At 37.4% G+C, this 17675-nt stretch overlaps 1 long non-coding RNA gene across 1 annotated transcript; it reads left to right on the forward strand.

Annotated features, from left to right (window-relative positions):
* The first annotated feature begins 11949 nt into the window (after positions 1–11949).
* Positions 11950–16696, forward strand: LOC140522373 (uncharacterized). The gene is made up of 2 exons (XR_011973321.1): positions 11950–12202; positions 16565–16696. It is a non-coding gene; the product is annotated as an uncharacterized lncRNA (long non-coding RNA).
* The last annotated feature ends 979 nt before the right edge of the window (positions 16697–17675 follow it).

The following is a 17675-nucleotide window of genomic DNA, read 5'->3' on the forward strand; positions in this document are numbered from 1 at the left end:
AAAGGGTAAAAACAGCTTCCAAACTAAACCGGAGGAAAATCCAAAGTTTAAGTGAGCCCTATTTATGAACAACTGGAAATTCCAAGTTTGGCCCGACAGTTAACTTGAGTTAGTTAGAACCAGAGCCAGGTTCTCCAAGTTCCCAGTCTTGACATCTTTTCATACTAGTTCACCACCAAAAACTTAGCTGAGGTCAGGAGAATGTTGAGTATATTAAGCCATATGGATAAGTATTATTTTTGTAAAAGGGACAAAATGGGGTATAGGGGAAGAAAGAGAAGCTATGGAATATAGTCTTTCTCTAGTTATCTAATCAAAGTATTAAAAAGGGATTAGTTTTTTATTTTTGAGGAGAGTTTTTAGATTCCAGTATTCCTTCCTTCCTCCCATAAAACAAAAGAATCAGATGAAATGACAGTAAAAACCATAGCAACAAACCTAGGCAGTACTTGACTTCCACCATGTAGAAGAGAGTTGTACAGAGTAATCAAATATATGCAACATGTAGAAAGAAACCCATATATTGACTTAAACGGTAGTATATGCCTAACACTATATAATGCAATAGAGGCCAAAAAAGTCTCACTTTCCTAATCTGTAAAATGGGTATAACCATAGTAACCCAGGGTTGTTGTAAAAATCAAATGAGATAATAGATGACAAATGCTTTGCAAAGCTTAAGGTGTTAGATAAATAAATAAATGCTAGCTATTATTATGACGCATCCATCTATATCAGAGGTCAAATCTAGCCCTTGGCCTGATTTCATACAGTCAGAAATCATTCTTAACTCACCGTTGATACAAAGGCAAACCACAGACTAAATTTGACCCTCTGGCAATCGTTTGCTGATCTATATTTGTGTATCCATCTCTTTATCCATAATTGAGGAAACTAAGATGGCAGAGTGAAGGAGTGCTAGATATGGAGTCAGGAAGACCTGACTTTGAATCCTACCTTAGACACTCACTATGATCCTGAGCAAGTTACTCTTTTCATCCTCAGTTTCCTCAGAAGTAAAATGGTGACAATAATAGCACTTACCTCCCAGATGAGAAGGACCAGGTGAGGTAATGTTTATAAGGCACTTTGCAAACCTTAAAGCTCCATATATTTGTCAGCTCTCCTTATACCAGCACACATTAATTTATGGACTATTGTACCTGCAGAATTGCTATTATTTGCAAAGCACACACTATGACTGTACTTTGTCCTTAAATTTTACTGGACTATTTGAGTAACTGCTTCTGCCTTAGAGGAGACTTGAAGGTAGACAGGAGACAGAGATGAGGAGGGATCACATTTTAGGAATGGAAGGGGGGAGTGCCAGTGGAAATCTTAAGATCTAAAAAGCTTTTGAGATCTTTTTATTGAAAGACACAAAAGAGAACAATCAAATAACAGGTCATAACAGTGAGTGAACATAACAGCTTTTCGGCAGGGGTCATGTTTTTCTGTGCATAGTTATTCACTGTACTTGATACAAAAATAACAGGCAAAAGTAAATTGTCTCATTTCAACTTGGCAAAAAGTTTCTAATATAAATCCATTTCCCTTGCTTTATGGGGGTCTGTCAACTTAATGGATGGTATCATACTTTAATTTTCATTTTGCATTTGGATATTTTACCTGTGATTTTGTATATATGAGGAATGGTCAATTTGGTTCAGCCATAGAGTGAGCGAGATCATTTAGGAGGTCATGACCATAATTCTGGAGAGAGGCAATGAGGGTCTTCAGTAAGGTGAGGGTTAGGATATTGTCTTTGTGGGTGAAAATTAAAAGAAAGAAAGCTTTTATTCTCCCAATCAATAACTTTTCTTTATGTCTTTTAAAAACCATTTGAATAATTTGCCATTCTCCCCTACTACAAAAGAAAAATTGGACCATCAAAGTAACTATCTCTAATGGGTAACGATTTTCACACCTTTGGTCAGTCATCTTCCTACCAGGAGGGGGGAAGCATCTCTGCTTTAATACTTTCTTAAAGATAGTATGCAGAGCACATTTCTTGATGACCCACAGTTATTACAAGCATCTGCTATTATATTGTGAGGGGTACATCAAGATAGGCATTGGACAGCTCAGTTTTTCTTTCTAGAGGAGTGTCCTACCATAATAATGATAATGAGTCCAACAAGAAGAATTATGTTTTATTATTATGAAGCAGTTTGGTATAAGACTTGAAGACCTTGGACTCAGGAAGAGCTGGGTTCACATTCTTCTCTGATTCACGGTAACTGACTGATGCTGGGTGATGCTCTTAACTTCTCAGGGTCCCAGGAAAATCTCTCAGACTATAAATATCTGCAAGAAGTACCAATCTGCATTGGTGGAGAAAGTTTCCTCACTTGGGAGTCTCTTATATCAAAGAAATGGAGGCCTAGACCAAACCTTTCTCAGTCTCTGCCAAAAACCCCTAAACAAACCAAAAGACCCCAACTCAAAACAACATTCAGCAAAAATTCAGAGAATGATTTGAAAGTTAGAATTTTGATCATTTTCTCTAAATGTCTTTATTCTGGAAACACTATGTAGCATCTCTTTGAGCGGGTGAAAGAACAGCAGCAGGAAATGTCAAAGAAAGAGGAGAAGGACCCAAGAGGCAGACAGTGCTTATCTCTCTTATTTTTCTACCCATGTTCTCTTAACAATGAACCTCATTGGTTCAGTATGTTCACAGTGAGAGCAAGAGTTTCCCCAAGCCCCAGTGAAAATCACTGTGTGCTTGGGTCAGATGTTGGAGGTCTCTAGATTAAGAGGAACTGTAGGTACTGATGGAAAGACATACTTCCCAAAGGAAGGGATGGGAAGGGTTCAGGGATATTCTAAGTACAGGTGTCCTACTCTACTTACACTATGCACAACTGACTAGGAGTATGATATTCTAAAATATTTCCTCTAGGGCATGAAAGAAAATATATAATTGCTGGTGTTAACAATTGCTTGTGAAGTCAAATATTGTCTTATAGTCAGAAGACTAGTACCTAGTACCTGATACATCATACTTAATAAACTATGTTTTTATTATTTTTTTTATTGATTCCAACATATATTAACTGTATGATCCTAGGGAAGCCATTTAACTTCTTTGTATATTTATATCCTCATGTATAAAATGGGAATAATCCACAATCTATGTCACAGGATTGTGAGGAAAGTGCTTTGTAAATCAGTCACAAACACCTACTATATTCCAGGTATTTTTGGAGATGATGGGACCACAGACACAAAAATGAAATGATCCCTATCATTAGAGTGCTTACATTCTATTGAGGAAAATAATATGTATATATACAAGTACAGATCAAGTAAATATACATAATCTTGGGAGGGAGGCATTAGCAGTTGGAGTGAGACACTAGTAGCCCCAGGAAGATAACCAAGCATTCTATGAGGCAGAGCTAAGGAAAAGGTGTGTTCCAGGCATAGAGGATAGAGAAGAGGGCAACCTAGCAACATATGGGTGGGAGGTGGAATGTCACGTGTGAGAAACAGGAAGCAGTCCAGTTTTTCAGAACCAAAGAATGCTTTGAAGAGGATTAATATAGATGATCCTAAAAAATTTAAAACTAAAATTAGATTTGCAGAACACCCTGTCTAATAAGGTTGGAAAGACATAGGCTAGAATCAGTTTGTGAGCAAAGGCCTTTGTAGTTCATCCTAGAGGTATTAAGAACTTGAGTTTATTGAGCATAGAGTGATATGGCCAGGTTTTTGCTTTAGAAATATCACTTCAGCTGCTGTTTGGAGGATGGATGGGAGAAAAAAATAGTCCAACACCCTTGTTCTCCAGATGAAAAACCTGAGACCTAAGGAAGTTTTGTGGATTGCCCAAGGAAGCCCCAAAACAAAATTGAATAGAAGAATCTCACCTCTTAGGCCAATGCTTTTTCCAGTTGGATCTGTATTTGTGATCTCATCAGTGTAGTGAATTCCTTTTATGGAAATCTCTCCATAGATGATGATGTACAACAAATTCATATGTAACTTATCAGATATAGAGTTGCTTGAGGCATTGGCTAATTAAGTGACTTGTCCAAGGTCACCTGATGGGTGTATATGTCACAGGTAAGACTTTCTTACTATAAAAAAACCAAAAGCCCCTCAAACTTCCTTATATAAAGAGCAGGTCTTTCTTATTATAAGGCCACCTCTTTATCTACTATTCCGTGCAGTTTCTCAGTCTTTCCAATATATGAAGTAATTCAGTTGTAAAAGTGAGTTGCACTAGTGCATTCACATCCTTTCTTTCAGAACATCTGGCTGGCCTCTGGCCCTAGGTATCTTCTTCAACACCAAAGTGACCCTGGTCATGCACATCTTTTGTGGAAATCTCTTCCAGCCTAGCACTTTCACTTTGTATTTACATTTGAATGTTTTTCTAATTCTCTTTCTTGTTCCAAATGTCCATGTGGATTTTACAGGTTTGAAGACAAATTCTCCAAATCCACAAATTTCAGAGTCCCATATTGCATCTTTTGCCTGTATATCTGCAGGAGGGAGATGTAGGTTGATTAAAAAAGAAAAAGCAAGAAAATTGCTTTTAAAGTCTGAGGCATTATTATGCAGAAGAGAATTTCTGGTAGAGTTATGCTGGAATTTTTCCAATAAATTAATTTTACAGACTTTTAAGGGATAGCTTTTAGATTAATGGAAATATTACTTGAATTAAAATCTGGCCCATTAAGTCATCAATTACATTGTTGTTGCAACATCATGTGCTTAATGTTAATGACATACACAAATAAAAGGAAAATGGCACAAGAAAGCCATTTACTTTACTGTTTTTGGTGAGCTGAGCCAAACACTTAATAAGATTTACCCTTGGAAGTCAGATCAGAGGTTGAGTTGTCAGAGAGGAAGATGAACAATGGGGGAAACCGGATCCACAATGTCAGTAGTCACTGTTGTGTTCAACAAGGAAAATCCTCAGTGAAGGAGAGACAAATCATCCCTGACCTCTGAAGAGGGTATGGGTACCCTCTTCCTGTTGATTTCCTTTCTTTCTCATTCATTCTTTCCCTTTCAGATCTACTAATTCTCTCACTCTTTCAGAGATCTGTTCTGATTTTATTCCTTCTATCCTCATTCCCTTCTCTGCTTTCATCTGGTATTCTCTCCTCCATTCATTCTCAAGACATCCTTTTGGTGTTTCAGTAGTAGTCACTCAATCAATAAACATATTAAGTACCTCTTATGCTGGGCACTGTGCTAAGAACTAGAGCTACAAACAAAGGCAAAAGTTAGTCCTTGTTCTCAAGGAGTTCATAATCTAATCAACATGCAAACAACTATGTCAAACAAGATATATGTAGGGAAAACTTGGGATAATCAATAAAGGGAAGGCACTAGCATTAAGGGAGGTTAGGAAAGGCTTCTCATAGATTTTTAGCTAGGACTTGAAGGAAACCAAGAAGCAGAGAAGAAGAGAAAGAGGATTCAAGGCAATGAAAATGCCTTATAAGGGTCTTATATGAGGAATAATAAGAAATCCAGTTTCATTGGATTGAAAAGTATGTTATGGGGAGTATGGTAAAAGAAGACTGGAAAGGTAGAAAGAGACTGACCAGGTTATGAAGGGCTTTAAGTAACAAATAGATGTTTTTATATTTTATCTCTAAGGTGATGAGGAGGGACTAGAATTTATTGAATAGGAGTGTGACATGTGATGTGACCTGTGATTTAGGAAGATTACTTTGGTAACTGAGTGGAAGATGAACTAGAATGGGGAGAGATTTGTGGCAAGGCAACCTTTCTCTTTCCTCCATTGCCTTCTGACGCCTCCCGCCATGGTCTCCTTGCTTCTTCTGATTCTTTGTTTAATGTGAGCTGCATTTCTATCACAATTACATATAGATAGATAGATAGATAGATAGATAGATAGATAGATAGATAGATAGATAGATAGATAGACACTATATAGTATAGATGTATGTATGTATATACATAAAATATTTCTATCATATTCTATCCTCTTTCACACAGATCAGACAACATTGAATGCTACCTAATAAAAAATGATATCTCAAAACTTCAAAGATCTGTAATTTCTTCCACATGGACACTTTCTTCACAAATGCTGGTTATATATTTTTCAAAAGGTTCTGTGACCAAAAACATTTATCACCCAGTGGTCAATGTGGTGACAAGCTTCTTTAAACTTAGCTGAACTGGTCCTTGGCCAACAGGCATACAGTCCTTCATTCAGAGCCTTTCCAGCTTGGCAGGACATGTCTGAGCTAGCATTTTGCTAGCATGGCCTTCAAGAACCAATAGATACTTCCATGCTGTGGTGAGATGTCAGAGCAGGAGAGAGAAAAGCATATATACAGACATATGCAGACAACGATTTATAATTTGTAAACTGCTCTGCATCATGCCATGCCTGTAAGGATAGCATGGGACCCCATTATACTTCTGGCTAGGTGCATGGTGGGTCATCTGTCCTAAATGTGCCTCTGAAGCAAGCCAGCTGAGACCACATGGAAACAGGTGTCCTCAGGAGCAGCTGTCCACACGTTGCACTCTACAGTTTCTTGGGCAGCTGATCTTTTAAGGGACCAAGAGCTATGGACATTCAATCATCCTTTTTTTAGGCCAAACAGGACAGAAACAGGTGCTTCACTCACATTATCTGATGGCTTTTCAGAGGGAGGAAACAGAAGAGGGAGGGTTGTTTGGGAAAAGGAAAAGGAGAAATGCTGGGTTATACTTGAATTTTCCCTTGCTATGTTTAGGCTGAGCCTGTAAAAGAGCAATTTTTTCTCTTGTCTCTGGGATGACCAGATGCTGTCGTTCTTTCCCTGCCCCTCAACTCTAAGCTGACCTTCTTGCATGCTGTCATTGTGAGGCTAAGTGGAATTCTCTTAATTTCTGGAACAGATTGAACAAAATCATTTGCTTCTTCTCGTCCAGTCTATTTAAGTGGGTTCCCAGGGGAGAATCAAATTTGTGGGATGTAGTTTCTTTCAAATTTATCTTTATCTTTTTCAATTTACAAAAATTGATTTTAAAAATCCTTCTCCCCTCCCCTTGCCAACGGAAACAAATTAAAACAAAACCAAGCCCTTGTAACAATTATGCATGGTCAAGAAATCAGATTCCTGGATTGGCCATGTCCAGAAAAGAAATATCACTTTTATGAAATGACACAGCATGAGGTAAGTAGAACCAGGAAAACAATTTATATAATTAGAACAATATTGTAAAGACAAGCAACTTTGGAAGATTTGGAGTCTTTGGTCAACATGGTGACTAACCACAAATCCCAGAGGACTCAGATAAAGCAAACTGCTTGCCTCCTTTAGACTGAAGCATATTTCATTTGAAAGTGGCCAATGTAAGAATGTATTTTGCTTATTTATATATGTTTGTTATAGGGATTTTATCTTTCTTGGTTTCTCAGTTAATAGAGAGTTCAGGGTGGGAGAAGTGGGATGGAGGGAATCTTCATTTGAAAATAAACTTTAATTTCAAAAAAAAAATCCATTCTGTGTTTCAGGGATAAAGTTAAGAAAATTACTTGGCCCTCTTTGCCTGGAGCACTCAATGTTTCCCCTGTAGCCTAAAGTTTTAACCCTCCCTCCAGTTTTTAGTCCTTCCTTCAGAGAATTATTTGACCATTCTTGGTGAATCGCATCTTCAACATTGCATTAAGCTGCAAACTTTCTCTAAGTGCAGAGGAGAAATAATGTTTATAGAAGTGGTTATTCTTCCAACCAAAGTTCTTATTTTGAACTATACAGACAAAACATCTAGTCCATTGAATGTATTTTTCTCTTTTCATTTGCTTGATTCGGTTCATTTAGAAACCACCATTTTTTTTTTGGTAGTCAGTTACCTCTCTTTTGTCCACAGTGGTCTACTGGTTATATCTTTATGCTCCATCCCTTTGGAAGAACATAAGCTCCTTGAGGATTAAGGTTGTTTTTTGTTTTGACTGTGTATCCCTAATGTCTAGTACAGGCATAGTAGTCTAGCTACTATGTTTAATAAATGCTTATTGATTGAATTGGGAACAGCTACAGGAAATAAATGGCAGTGAGCTTTATCTAAATACCAGTCACCCTTAGGTCAGTTGAATTGTGAGTTTTGTGTGTAGTTATGAGCACCAGATTTTAAGATACACATCGACAACCTGAAGTATATCCCAGGGGAGGGCCATCAGGATGGAGAAGGGACTTGAGCCCATGTTGTATAAGGGATTAGTTGAAGGAACCAGTGCTTTTTATCCTAGACAAGAGAATGCTTGTGTGTGTGTTTGTGTGTGTGTGTGTGTGTGTGTGTGTGTGTGTATGCATGCCTGCAGGTGGGTGGGTGTATGTTAGGTAGATTTTAGTGTAAATAAGGTGGATTTTAGTGTGTGTAAAGTAGATTTTTGTTATTTCTTACAGTTTAGTTTCCCAGGATCCATTGCTATAACAATCTCTTTTCCCCAGGTATTAGATATGAGTTCCCAAAATTATGGTTCAAAACATCTTCACCATGCTTGCAGAACATTATATAATGATGAATAATAGAAACATCCACTGTGGCTGTGCAGTGAGATAAAGGAATGAGGTGATGTAAATTTGTGAGACCACTGCTGGTAATATGCCTTCTTTGTTTCCCTATAAAGCAGGTGGGCACTGGTCAGTGAATGGGGAACCTTAGGGCTGAATGCACAAATGCTGTGTGTGCCTTGGGGAGAATCTGTGTTTGCCTCAACCAGCCCCCATTGAGATTTGAGGGGATTTAGGGAAAGTAGGAGCTGTGCCTGTCTTGACTCACCCCACTGAGATGCAGAGGTAGTTGTCCTCTTTCAGACTGGCCCCTGTGAGAAGGGTCCTTAGGGAGTGCTGTAGGAGTTTGTCCTCCTGTTATCAGCAATCTTCTCCTGAGAAAACTAGACTGGAATAAAGTGAATTTATTAACCTTTCAAAGCTGTTTTAGTGTCTTTCCTGTCTGACCAGATCAAGAGTGCTCCTATGTATTGTGTTTTTCTGTCTTATGGTAGGTATTTGAGATCTGTCTTTAATCACAGGAGAGGGATTAGACATAGTCTGTGCAGCTCCAAAGGTCCATGGGTGGAAGTTATAGGAAAGTAAATTTCAGCTCATTGTCAAGTACTTCCTTTTATTCTTTTCTTTCCTTGAGGCAATTAGGGGTTAAGTGACTTGTTTAGGGTTATGCAGCTAGTAACTGTCTGAGGCAGGATTTGAGCTCATGTCCTCCTGATTCCTAGGTTAGTGTTCTATCCACTGTGCCACCTAATGGCCCCTAAGAACTTCCTAACAATTGGTGTTTGGTGCTGTCCAACCAGGAGCATAGAAATAGACTCTCTAGGAGGTTTCATCACTAGAATTGGGCTATCAGAGAATGGATGGCCTCTTGTCAGAAATGGATTCATAGATCAGGCAGGGGCTTGGACTAGATGGAGTCTAGTTGGGAGCCCTGGGATCAGTGATCCTATGAGTCAGTCATGAGGTGAACCTAATAAATGGTCAAAGTGACCATGGCACTGGTGGCGCATGAGGCTTATATATGCTATTTAGCATATATAGCCTTTCATATCCTGAACGTATGACTTTGCACATGATTTATCCCAAGCCCTTCTCACAGTCACCTCTGAAAAACCATGGTTTCCTTGAAGGTTTAAGTGACTTGGTACTTGGTTCACAAAGCTTTTCTTCATTACCTTAAAGTTTAATATTTTTTTCTCTCTCCCTAACAATCTTGCTGTCACCTCCCTTCAAGGATCTGTGCACTTCTCTGTGTTCATCTTCTACCCCCTCAACAGAATGTTGAGGACAAAGGCTATTTTTTCTTTCAGCTTTGTAAACCTAATACAGGTATGATGGCTAGTCTAGCTACTGCTTAATAAATGTATGTTGACTGAATTGATTACAGACAGTTACTGGAAATATATGGACCCTTTAAAAAATTTACATGCCCTGGGTTGATAATAAGATGCTGTCATTTTCCTTGGTAAAATAATTTGGTTATTAGGAGCTTACCTTAGGTATTTGTGAGTTACATGACTCTGAGCAAGTCCCTCAATCTCTTTGAGCTTCAGTTTCTTCATCTGTAAAATGGGGATAATAATAGCCCCTAACTCATGGGTTGTTGTTATCGAGGATCAAATGAAATGATGTGTTTGAATGCTTTTGCAAACCTAAAGGTGCTATGAAAATGGGAACTATTATGATTTTTGTCTCCATCCTGGGGGAAAGAAGGAAGTAGGTGCAAGTTGTCTCTGGGAAGTGTGACGATCGACAGTATGAGCTAATCTCAGCAAACAAAGGGAGAAGGACAAAAAGCCCTTTTAGGAAGCAAATGAAAAGACTTGAAACTATGACAGGAATAACTTGGCTTAGCTTCGTTCTTAGAATTGGAAGCAGGCTGGAGTGGAATTGTATTTTCCTACTTCACGGGCAGGGAATTTGCCTTTGAAGAGAGAAAAGGACATCATTTTACTTTATTAGACTGGAGCTACATTCTAGGCCAAACCCAAGGTCAAGCTATCCATCTGTTCTCCCCATCTATATGAATTAAGTGGCTTCTGCAGGAATATGAAACAGAGCAAATGCATCATTGTTAGGGGGTACTTTGAGGGAGGCATCAGGAGTAGGGCTGCGTAGTCGCTTGTAATGAGGCATGGTTCCCAGTCATTTCTCTGCAATTGCTATTTAGGCTCAATTACAGCACTGGCTTCTCATTATCCTTTAGTTACCAAGTTATTACTACCTTGCGGTAGAACAATTATGTATTTTTCACCTGCTTGCACTGGATGCATTTGTCTTGGTCTTCCCTGACTCTACCCTTAAGATGCTCGAATCTAGAGAGGTTAACAGAAGACTTGGCTGCTGGACTTAACATCTTCATGGTTCCATTTATTATCCTCGGGATACGTGCAAAGGCTGTTACCTAAATGATTGAAAGGCTGGTTTGTACCAAACACTCTGCCTTTCTCTCTCTCTGTCTCTCTGTCTCTTTCTCTTTTAATCCATAAATATTCCCTACAGTGTTTGTGTTTGCTGGATTCTACCTTCTACTCTTCCCTTGCCCCAATCTTAGAAAAAAATCCTTATTTTCACTTTTATCTTCCCCTCATCTTGTTTCTCAGGTTGGTGCTGCAGAAGAATTTTTCTTCAGTCTCATTCCTCTCTTTTTGGGGAGTCATTCATTAACCATCAATCAAGTTTCCTCTGTCAGATTCATATGAAATGGAGGAGAAAAATGGAGCCCTCTTTTGACTGGGAATTCCAATGTGAAGTGGAATGACCAGTTTCCTAGAGGTGGAAAGGAGCATGATCTACACAACAGGATTTCAAGGCAAACAGTAACAGATAAAAGAATCTAAACATTAACTTGGAATTTTTACCCAGTTCATCTGGATAGTTCAGGCAAAGAGAGATCTTGTAAATAGGCATCTGGACAATAACCTCAGTTCTCTTCTTGGTATGAATGAATGAAAGAAAAAGTATTTGTTAAATTCTTACTACATACAAAACACATGACAAATGAAAAAAACATGACAAGCTCTGCTCTTAAGACATTCACATTGCAAAAGGGAGAGGCAATGTACATGTAGGAGGTTTCAGCCACAAGTCAAATGAAGGATCTAGTGGTTTTTAGGGTACAGAAGCAAGAAGATGGTAATACATCTTCTTTAGTTGTCCTTCCCATTGACAAAACCATATCTGTTTCTGATGTTGAGTTATTAGACAGTGCCAAAGATTTTGGTGGCCAGGTCTATCTTTTCTGGGTCTATAGCACCTGTAGAGGGAGTGACCAGGTTGGATTTCTACAAGGAAATCTCTCCTGGATGATGGGTCTAGGGGGCCAGGTTGGAAGCAAGGCTGGTGGTCTAAGGGACAGTATGGCATGTGAATATACAGCTGAATTAACATTATTAATTGCATCTTCTCTCTTTAGAAGTGATTAATGGTGATTTTTTCCTTGCAGAAAGCAACTGCTCTTGGCTCCTTACTGAAGACATAACTCAGAAAAATGTTTCAATTAAGGGCTGAGGCAGAGTGGGATGCTGGCAGCCTCTCCAGCTAGTAGGGTGGAAATAAGGAAAATGTCATGCTCCCCTCAAGTATCCACAGTTACAGAAGTATTCATTTACCAAATACCACGCTACTTACATTTTACACAGAGATTGTCCTGCCAGCGCAGCGAGTACACACACTATTAAAAGGCCCAATCTTTCCAGGTAATGTAGAGAAAAATGTAATTTTGCAACACTTGATAGAGCAAGAGGATCAAAACTGAGATTGAGGGAGAAGGTTGTTTTCTGTTTAACATGCATGAACGGTACATGCAAGGAAAGTGTCTTTAGCTACTTGATTTTAAGAATTAAAAATCAGAGAAACTAAAAATGCTGAGAGAATTAAATCCCTATTGTTAGTATAATGTGGGAAAAAATGTAAAAGACGAATTGAAACAACTGAGACAATATTTAGTTATTTTTACAAGGCACCCCTCACATTTATTTAACTTGAAGAATTACATTTGATTGGAAACTTCAAAGCAGATTCTGCATAAATCTATAAAAACTTTGCAAGTTTAAAAATATCTATTTGGTATTATTGGAAAAAATATTTTAGAAATTAATACCACTAATAAGCCTTTAATAAGATTGCTTATAACACAATACCATTTTCAAAGCCTTTTCATATGACTTGTTCAAATATCACAACCCTGTGTGGACAGACAGACATGACTGGTTTTTAGTAGTCCCATTTTGTAATTGAGGAAACTTAATCTCATAGAGGTTGAGCAACTTATTTCAGGTCACATAGTTAGTAAATGTAGAAATGATACTAGACCTTGGATCTTTGACTCCTAGGCTAGTGTGCTTACCATACTGCCTTTAAGAATTTGGATTCTTCCTGTTAAGAGCAATTGAATCCAATGTTTTCATTTAAAAATTACTTGGGAGCACATAGCTACCTATCTATTGGGGCGTATGGGTAGGACTAATCAGAGCAGGCACTTAAAGTCAGGTTCTTTCACTTCAGATCTTGCACTCATTTCACTCTATCCCATTGCCTAAGATCCGTCCCCTTCTATCCTCCCACCCCCAATGGGGAGAGATACTTAGAAAATAGATGAACACCACATATTGGAAACTGGCTAAACTAATTATGAACATAATCTGTAACCCTTCTAGAATTTGGAAACCCCATGACTTTGATAGGTGACATCTAAAAAGCTTTGAGTAGAATTATATCTTTGTATTCATAGTTGTGTATGAAATGGAATGACCATTTCAAGGTCCTAGGAATATTACAAGATCTTATCTAAAAAAATTAAAATATCAGTTTGGATTCTCTTACCAGTGGGAGAATTCCATATGGATCAAGTGCATGCATGCACATACACTCCTGATTATGTATGTTTATGACCACTCCAAGTTATTATTAATTAAAAGTACTACTGGGACAATGTAGATGATATGAATGAAAGGCAAAGGATATTTTATAATGATGCTGAAAGTTTATTTTTTAAAACGTAGTGTCCTGTAAGCACCTCGTACTGCTAAAGAAATAATAAATAATGGCTTAGTTGCTAAGATTGCAAATTATGACCTACTCCATATGGTACTGTAGTCTTGACAAATAATGTTTGCTCAAACAACAGTGGTTTAGTGGTGTCATGAATTATTTAACTTCTTCAACATGGAAAATAATTCAAATCTAATTTCATTTTTTAAAAAATGTGATGGGTGACATTTAACTACTTTCTTTGGATTGTCAGACAGAGCGATGTAGTACAAAGAGCACTGGGTCTGTAGTCAGGACTTTAGTTCAAATATTGCTTTGCTACTTATTAACTATGTGAATGTGGGGCGGTCAGTTTGGTGCCCTGTGTTTCATTTTCCTCATTTGTAATCCAGGGTGTCCTTGATCAACTGAGTAGAGCCTATTATCAGCAAATTGTACATAAAAGATTTGCAGTTTCATGTGCAATCATCTTTTTGTTTTGGTTATACTATGTTATAGAAATGCTTGTTTTATTCCATAAAATAAAAATAATATAAAAAATTGGTAATAGGTTAAAAAAAATTCACTCTGAGCTTGGAAATTTGCAAACACTACAAATCTTGTCTTGGCTATTGTTTTGTTGATTGTCCAGACTTAAGAAATAATTGAGAAAGTGTTAATAATGCAGATTAAACATAAAAGTGTTCAATGCAGTTTTTGGAGAGCTGGTAGTTAAATGTTGATCAGCACACCCCTGTCTGTAAAATAAGGCTGTTGAACTAAATGATCTCTAAGGTTCTTTGTAGATTCCAGTCCTATGATTCCTAGCATATTGACCATGGAGGAGGCACACAACAGATATTCACTGATAAATTGATTTATTAATTCTCAATAACTGTTTAATAATCAAAGAAGCCCAAGAAGAAATTGACCATCAAAAATAAAAATAAGAAAATTACAAATTCCTGGAATATGGTACATTCCTTCATTATATTCAGCATCAAGATATTTGGAAACAGTCAATGAAACATTCACTGAGTATTTAGGATTTATTCGTCGACATGCTGGGAGCTATAGGGAATATTAGGAAAATATTGTATATAGACCCTGCCCTTAGAGATAGAACTAATATGTAGAACATATATTAAGAAAAAATAGAGTACAATAATAATAATAAGTGGTGCAGTGAATGGAGTCCTGGGTTGGAGACTCATCTTTCTGGGTTCAAATCTGGCCTCAGATACTAGCTATGTGATCCTGGGCAAATCACTTTACCCTGTTTGCCTCAGTTTCCTTATCTGTAAAGTGAGCTGGAGAAGGAAATGGCAAACTAGTTCAGTATCTTTGCCAAGAAAACAAAATGGGGTCACAAAGAGTTAGACACAGCTGAAACAACTCAACAATCACAAGAAATTGACAGTTTCTAAGCTGAGTCCACACATGGAACTACAATGAAGACTTAAAGCAACATTGAAGATATGAGCCAGTGTCCAATTTTGACTTAAAATATCAAGGTCATTGGGAATAAAGACTTGGACTATCTAAAGAGCTAATGCCCTTCCTCTCCCCTACCTTCTCCTTTTCTTTTGCCCTTGTAGACACTGCTTAAGGTAGCCAAATTAAGCTAAAATGTATTAGAAGGAAAATAGTATTAAAATAAATCTTCACTATGTTCTGAATGGGTTACATATAAGGGCCTATGAAGATTTATTACTAGAATTTCAGAGCATTATTGAAATTAGACTTAATTATCTGTGTAATTTGCTGGAACTAGCATTTTAGCATTTTTGATCAAGTATGTGCCATTAATTTTAAAATAGAGATGTACCAAGCTGCTTCCAAAAGAAAAAAAAAGCAAAACCCCAAAAAACAAAAACCCTTTCTGCAATCCCATAGTTTATAAATTTCTTATTTGAAAAATTACTGTCCATTATGAAAAAAAAGTAAGCTTGTAGATGTTTTTATGTTTCATTTGCAGAATCATGATCATCTGGGTTAAGGATAACTTGCTGTTTTGTTCATTTGTTTTTTAAATTATTGGAGTACAAGAGAAATAGTTTTATTCTACTTATTTTAAACTTTAGGTCAGGACATTCTTATGTTCTTTTAGGTGTCATAGACTCCTCAGAATAATATTTTTAAATGCATAAAATAAAATTTATAGGATTACAGAGGAAACCAAAGATTAGTGAAAATAAAGATGTAATATTTTTTTCTATCCAAGTTCATGCATACTTTGAAATCTATCCATGCACCCTTTGGACCAAAGGCTAAGACTCTCTGCTTTAGATGGGCATATAGTCATTGAACCTTAGAATGTTTGTGCTGGAAGAGAATTCCGAAGTCTTCTAGCTTATGAGGAAACTGAAGGGGAGCAGTCCATAAAATCATGCAGTTAAGCTTCTAAGATTTGAAAAGATGCAAATGCTTTGCAAATGAGGAAATTGAAACCAAGAGAAATGACTCACCCAAGGCCAACTAGTAAATGGTAAGGCCATGTCTTGAAGTATAGGGTTGGATCTCCACCCAGAGCAGTGACTAGTTCTGGAGCTCTTTAATACCTTTTTTCAAAAAAGGAGGCCCATATGTCCATGAACTTGGATAGAAAAAAATCTTATATCCTTATTTTCACTAATCTTTGGTTTCCTTTGTAATCCTATAAATTTTATTCTAAGGAGGGGTTTATAACACCCAAAAGAACATAAGAATCTCTGACCTAAAGTTTAAAGTAAGTAGAATTAAATTATTTCTCTTGTGCTCTATTAATTTTTAAAGCAACAACAACAAAACAAATTAACATTAACCTAGCTAATCACTGAAAGTGCCATACTTTTTCCCTTAGAGAAAGACAATTTTCCCAAATTACGGTTGTGGATTCAAAGCACAAATTAAAACTGAGATCTGGCCAGCTGACTAATTTAGGTCACCAAATGGAATAATCCAGAGTCCAAAGTATTTTTTGTACTTAAAAAAATCAATTTGGCTTATTGTTTTCATTGGTAAAAAATTATAAATCTACACACACACACAAAGATTTGTGGCCTTGAGTTATTCCCTGATTAATTTAAATTCTTTTTATCCCCTTATAGATCTACATGAGCAAATAAAATGGATCCATGAGGGAACAAGGCAGTTTGTGTGGATGGACTTTTCTTCATGGACAAAATGGTTTATTCAGCTATATACACTAGGCCTTGGACCAATAATGAACAAAATCTTCACCATTTGTCCCAGTGTTGCTACGGCATCGTTCTGTACTCCCATGTCTGGTATACTTCCCAGCCTTTATTCTATCCTTTACTGCCCTGTGTGGCTGATGCTTGCACTATCACCTTCCTCTGTTTGCCCTTTATTGTTAGAATGACTTTTCCTCGATCTTGACAAATTCCTTCTTTTCCTCCTGTCTCCAGCTTAACTGATACTTCTAACCTCTCTATCCCAACCTTCACCACCAGACAAATCCTATCACTGCTCACTTTTCTATTGCTTCTGCTGGCAGAGTCAGTCATTCAGCTGTCAATTCAAGTCAATGAACATTGATTAAGCATCTACTGTGTACTTCAGGCACTACACTAAGTGCTAGGGATACAAAGGCAAAAACAAAACAATGACGCAAAAACAAACAAACACACAAACAAATAAATAACCGGTCCCTGCCCTCAAGGAGCTCATAATCTAATGATTAAACCTTATGTACAAACAAGAAATTTACAGGATAAACTGGGAGTAGTCTCAAAAGGAAGGCACTAAGAATAAGGAGGACTAGAAAAGATTTCCTGTTGAAGGGAGGATTTAGGGGACTTGAGGGAAGCCAAGATGCAGAGAAGAGGAAGGAGAGCATTCCAGGCATGGAGCATGGTCAGTTGGGAAATAGAGTGTTTGTGTTTTCAGATAGTTGCAAGGAAGCCAGTGTCATTATATCACAGAGTAGGTGGAAGGGAATATAGTGTAAGAAGACTGCAAAGGTAGAAAGAGATCAAGTTATAAAAGGCTTTGAATGCCAGAGGATTTTATGTTTGGTCCAGGAGGGAGTGGAGAATCACTGGAGTATATTGAATAGGGGAGTGACTGAACTTTACAAAAATCACTTTGATAAATGATTAGAAGACAGAACAAACGTTTATTAAGTACTTATTATATACCAGAGTATGCTAAGTTCTGGAGTTTACAAAGAAAGTTAAAAGAAAAACCAAAACACGA

This window comes from Notamacropus eugenii, chromosome 2, assembly GCF_028372415.1.
Source record: "Notamacropus eugenii isolate mMacEug1 chromosome 2, mMacEug1.pri_v2, whole genome shotgun sequence".
Lineage (NCBI taxonomy): Eukaryota > Metazoa > Chordata > Mammalia > Diprotodontia > Macropodidae > Notamacropus > Notamacropus eugenii.